We start from the raw sequence: 5,947 nt of genomic DNA, 5'->3' as shown, positions 1-5,947 counted from the left end.
TTCTTCTTCTTTTTCTTATTCTTACATCAAAGAGTATCAATACGTATCAGAAAGGATTGTAACAGAAATAGCAAAGATAAGAATGGAGAAAAAAGACCAGGACCTCGATTTTTGACCCTTCGCTTCGTTATCGATCATTCACTATCTGTACATTAAACAGATGCGAAGCGAATACGTTCGATAACGAAGCGAAGGGTCAAAAATCGAGGTCCAGAACATCATCTGATTATACATCATCTGATAGAAAATAACAAGCTTCAAATTATAACAAGGACACATTTTATGACGAATTACAAGTAGTAGATCAAGTTAGAGGGAAGATGACAGGCTGGGCCTTTTAACACTAGAACAGACAATCAAGTAATACGCTGAATTAAGCAAAGATTTAATGAGAATGTTAAAAACGAGAATGGAAAACTGATGATAAACTTCTTCACGAATAACGAACTTTTTACATAACTGTTTTTTACAAAGTAAACAACACATTTTTAGACCACAAATCATCATCATTATCTTTGCCTTATCCCTACGCGGGGTCGGCTTCCCTAATTGCATTTCTACACACAATTCTGTCTTGGGCCATATCAATGTTAATCCCCTTTACCAGCATGTCCTGCCTTATCGTCTCCCCCAGGTCTTCTTCTCATACTCCTTCCAGGAATCTGCACTTCAGCTATTCTTTGTATTGGGTGATTAACGTCTCGACGTTGAACATGACCAAACCATCTTAACCTATGCTGTCTCATTTTGGCATCAATTGGTGCCACACCTAGACTTCCCCTAATATACTCATTCCTAATTTTATCCTTCTTTGTCACTCCACTCATCCATCTAAGCATTCTCATTTCCGCCACATGCATTCGTTGTTCCTCTTTCTTCTTCACTGCCCAACATTCAGTTCCTTACATCATAGCCGGTGTTATGGCTGTTTTATAGAATTATCCCTTCAGCTTCATTGGAATTTTTCTACCAAATAACACACCACTCGCTTCTTTCCACTTCATCCATCCAGCCCTAATTCTACTGCATGCATCTCCATCTATTTCTCCATTGCTCTGTAATACCGATCCTAGGTACTTAAAACTATTGCTTTTCACAATCATTTCACCATCCAAAGATACCATTGTATTTGTAGTAACTCTATCTTTAAATGAACATTCCAAATACTCTGTTTTTATCCTACTAAGTTTTAAACCTTTTCCTCCAGAGCTTGTCTCCACTGTTCCAGTTATTGTTCTAAGTCTCTTTCAGGAAATAGTGAAAGAGACTTAGCACAAAAACTGGAACAGTGGAGGCAAGCTCTGGAGGAAAAAGGTTTAACCTTAGTAGGACAAAACCAGAGTATTTGGAATGTTCATTTAAAGATGGAGTTACTACAAATAAAATGGTATCGTTGGATGGTGCACTGATTGTGGTTGCACTACTTTCACCTGGAATTTATCAGTCTCTCCCACACCTGTCCTAACACTAGTCGTTACTCGCTCATACATATCTCTCACAATCTTTACATATTCGCCAGGGACTCCTTTCTTATTTAGTGCCCACCACAGAATCTCTCAAGGAACTCTATCATATGCTTTCTCAAGATCAATAAATACCATATGAGCGTTGGTCTCTTTATTCCTGTATTTTTCCATCAATTCCTGTATTTTTCATCTAAGTACACGAGACCTTCAATTAGAGGCCGAGATGGTTAGTAGGGAAGTTAGTGAGAAATACCGAAAATATTGAATATGAATTCGAGGAGGACCATAATGATGAAATATTTTATTCTAGTGGAAGTGAATATTCTCTTTCTCATTCTGGAAGAGAGATTGAGGATTGTGAGGATACTAGCAATGATGGGGGAGAGTCGAACAATGATGGCGGTGAGTTGAGTAATGATGAGGGCGAAGCGAATGATGCAAATGAAAATGTGGTACAAGAAAATGATGAGGCTTGATGTAGAGGAAGATATTGAGATAGATCAGTTTACTGAACAAGAAAATATAAAAGTGGAAATTCCTGTTGATGCAACATCTATACAATATTTTTCATTACTATTTGATGAAGAGCTTTTGATAAAAATCGTAGAGTGGACAAATCACAGAGCTGCTTCACGTAAAGAAAACCCTAATTTAAAAAAATATTCATTCTTAAGACGCTGGATAGATATAAATATTGACGACTTAAAAAAAAAATTTGGATCTATGCATATTAATGGGAAACATTAAACTTCCCTCCTTACGTTTATACTGGAGCACAGATCCACTATATCACTTTTCAATATTTGGAAAAACTATGCCCAGATCAAAGTTTGAAGCTATTCTTCAAAATATTTGTTTTTACAAGCCGGAAGACGTAGAAGTTCAAGATCGACTTCACAAAATTAAAAACGTTACGAGTCATATTATACAGTTGAGTCCGCGAGTCTTTACCCGTGCGTCATCACTTAAAGCATACGAAATAAGTCGGAAATCTATTTCACGCAACAACAACTGACAGAAAGTGGCTACTGTTCCGATTACGGGTTTTATTATAAAATTTGACATTATCAAATATACAGGGTGTCCCGAAAAGATTGGTCATAAATTATACCACACATTCTGGTGTCAAAAATAGTTTGATTGAACCTAACTTACCTTAGTACAAATGTGCTCATAAAAAAAGTTACAGCCCTTTGAAGTTACAAAATGAAAATCGATTTTTTTCAATATATCGAAAACTATTAGAGTTTTTTTATTGAAAATGGACATGTATCATTCTTATGGCAGGAACATCTTAAAACAAAATTATAGTGAAATTTGTCCACCCCATAAAAAATTTATGGGGATTTTGTTCCCTTAAACCCCCCAAACTTTTGTGTACGTTCCAAGTAATTCATTATTGTGGTACCATTAGTTAAATACAACGTTTTTAAAACTTTTTTGCCTCTTAATATTTTTTCGATAAGCCAGTTTTTATTGAGATGCGGCTTCTTTTTCAATATATTTACGTAAAAATTTTATGAGAGTTTTGTTCCTTTAAATTCCTTTAAACCCCCCAAATGTGTGTGTACGTTCCAGTTAAACTATTATTGTGGTACCATTAGTTAAACACAGTGTTTTTAAAACTTTTGCCTCTTAGTCTTTTTTTCATGTCACCTTTTATCAAGATGTAGCTTCTTTTTCAAAATATACCTAAAAATGTAAATTATAAATAAATTTTCAGATTATTAACAGGTCTCTACAAATTGTACTTAACCATATACAAATATGTGGTGGATTCGACAAATATTCAAAATATCTCGATAAACACTGGCTTATCGAAAAAGTACTAAGAGGCAAAAAGTTTTAAAAATAATGTGTTTAACTAATGGTGCCACAATAATAATTTAATTGGAACGTACACAAAAGTTTGGGGGGGTTTAAGGGAACAAAACCACCATACAATTTTTATGGGGTGCACAAATTTTACTTAAATTTTTTTTTTAAATGTTGCTGCCATAAAAATGCCACACGTCCATTTACAATCAAAAATCTCTGAAGAGTTTTCGATATATGAAAAAAAATCGATTTTCATTTTGTAACTTCAAAGGGCTGTAACTTTTTTTGTGTGCACTATTGTATATAGGTAGGGGAAGGACGGGGAAGATGACGCAGCGTCTAAGATGACGCACCTCTGTATTTTATCAAGTACTTCACTAAATTCAGTTTTTATACCCGTGGCGCCCTCCTTTAGAAACTACTATTACTTTAAAACTTCATCGGTCAGCTTTCGTACTGTTTAGTATCTGTGAGGCAGAGTAACGCGATACACGTTGATTTCTTGTTATTTTTGACACTGCGAATATTAATGGTAAGTTGTTTAAAAATGGTTCCATTGGATTTTCTTCATATTCATGGGAGTAGGTGATATTTATTTTCAGTTAGCGAGGATTTATCTGTTAAATATTTGATGATGGATAATTTTGATAACCATTTTTTGTAGGTTATGCTGAACAGGCTAAGTTGACGCAGACTGCGTCATCTTTGCTGTTATAGTGCGTCATCTTTGCCTTTTCAGTTCATTACCTTAAATAACAATGGAGTATAGAATATTTATTATTTAGTGTCTATTTTGCATTTTGAGGCATCTTTTTCTTTTTTAGAAATGGGAAAATATATACGAAAAACACAGAGAGGATCATTTTCTGCAGCAGCTCTTAATGCAGCATTGAATGCAATTTGTAGAGATGGTCGTAAAATTCGGGAAGTGGCAAGGGCATTTTCAATACCAGAAGCTACATTGAGGAGAAAACTTAAGGTTAAAAATTTATTAAAGGAAGTCAAATCAGAGTCTCTTGGTAGAGCCCCATTGTTTTCGACACATCATGAAAAGGAGATACTAGATCATGTTCTCAAGCTGGCCAATTTATTTTTTGGTATCACTTGCATAGAGCTGAGAACCATGGCATTTGCTTATGCAGAACGCAATGAAATTAAACACAATTTTAATAAGAATAAACAAATGGCTGGAAAAGACTGGTATCTAGGATTTATAAAACGAAATCCTCAAATTTCCTTGAGAAAGCCAGAAGCTACAAGCATTAATAGAATAACAGCCTTCAAGAAAGTAGAAGTAGACCGCTTTTTTAAAAATTTGGAAACAGTGCAAGAAAAATATAAATTTCTGCCAGATCGCATTTACAATGTTGATGAAACCGGTATATCTACGGTTCCTAAAGAATCATGTAAAAGACTTGGACCCAAAGGAGTAAAGCAGTTTGGCATCATTTCTTCGTGGGAACGAGGGAAGAATATCACGGTAATAATGGCGTTCAGTGCCTCCGGTAACTACATACCTCCATTATTTATATTTCCCAGGAAGAGGATGAGCCCACAGCTTCAGAAAAATGGACCAAGCGGTGCGATTTACAACTGCACGGATAATGGATGGAGTAATACGTCTATGTTTTTATTATGGCTGAAGCATTTCCAAAAAAAAGTCCTGTCTAGTCCAGATAATCCCGTGCTGTTAGTATTAGATAATCACTCGAGCCATATTTCATTGGATATTTATAATTACTGCAAAGAGAATGGGATTATAATGGTTAGTATTCCACCCCACACATCCCACAAATTACAACCTCTTGATGTGTCATTTTTTTCTGCATTAAAATATGCGTATGGTCGCCATTGCAATTCCTTTCTAAAATCTAAGATCAGCAACTCAGAGTTTGAAGATAAAATTACTCCATATGATGTCGCCGAGATTTTTAAGTTAGCATATGATCAGGTGGCAAATATTGATAAGGCCGTTTCTGGTTTCGGAACGTGCGGAATTTTTCCGTTAAACTTTGATAAGTTCACAGAAGATGACTTTTTTCCTGCTGATAATTTAAACAATGATAGCTTGGATAGAGATGTTTCTCCTGAACCTGCACCTCAGGGAACACCTCCACTAATAACAACACCATCTATAAGAGAACCAGAATTACCACGTCCATCAACCAGCCGACAGTCTCCTGAAAGTCGTCACACAACCCCCACAAAACAAAATGAAATAACCAAACGTCCACATATTTCTCTTTCACTTATTTCTCCAGTTCCTTTGCCCAATAAAAAAATTAAAAGAAAATATGGACGACAAAAGCAACATTCTGAAATTCTAACAAGCACCCCTTTAAAAGAATTCTTAGAAGAAAAAGAGAATAAAAAAAAAGAAAAACTGGCGAAGTCGGAAGAAGGAAAGAAAAAAGTAACCAGACAAGTATTGGTTAATGATGCAGGATTAAAACTAAATAAAAATAAAGGGAAAGCCAAAGTACAAAAAATAATCAAACAAAAAATAAACAAAAAAATCTTGGAGGATAGCGATACTGAAGAAAGCGATTTTGATGAAGAAGGTCTTTGCAATGACGATGAGTTGGATGACATAATCAACGAGGGAGGTGAAACTGATATCTGCATATTATGTGGAGACTTCGGCAAAAAGACGGAAACATGGT

Source organism: Diabrotica virgifera, chromosome 7 (assembly GCF_917563875.1).
Source record: "Diabrotica virgifera virgifera chromosome 7, PGI_DIABVI_V3a".
NCBI classification, from domain to species: domain Eukaryota; kingdom Metazoa; phylum Arthropoda; class Insecta; order Coleoptera; family Chrysomelidae; genus Diabrotica; species Diabrotica virgifera.
Note: the sequence above shows the minus strand (reverse complement) of the source record.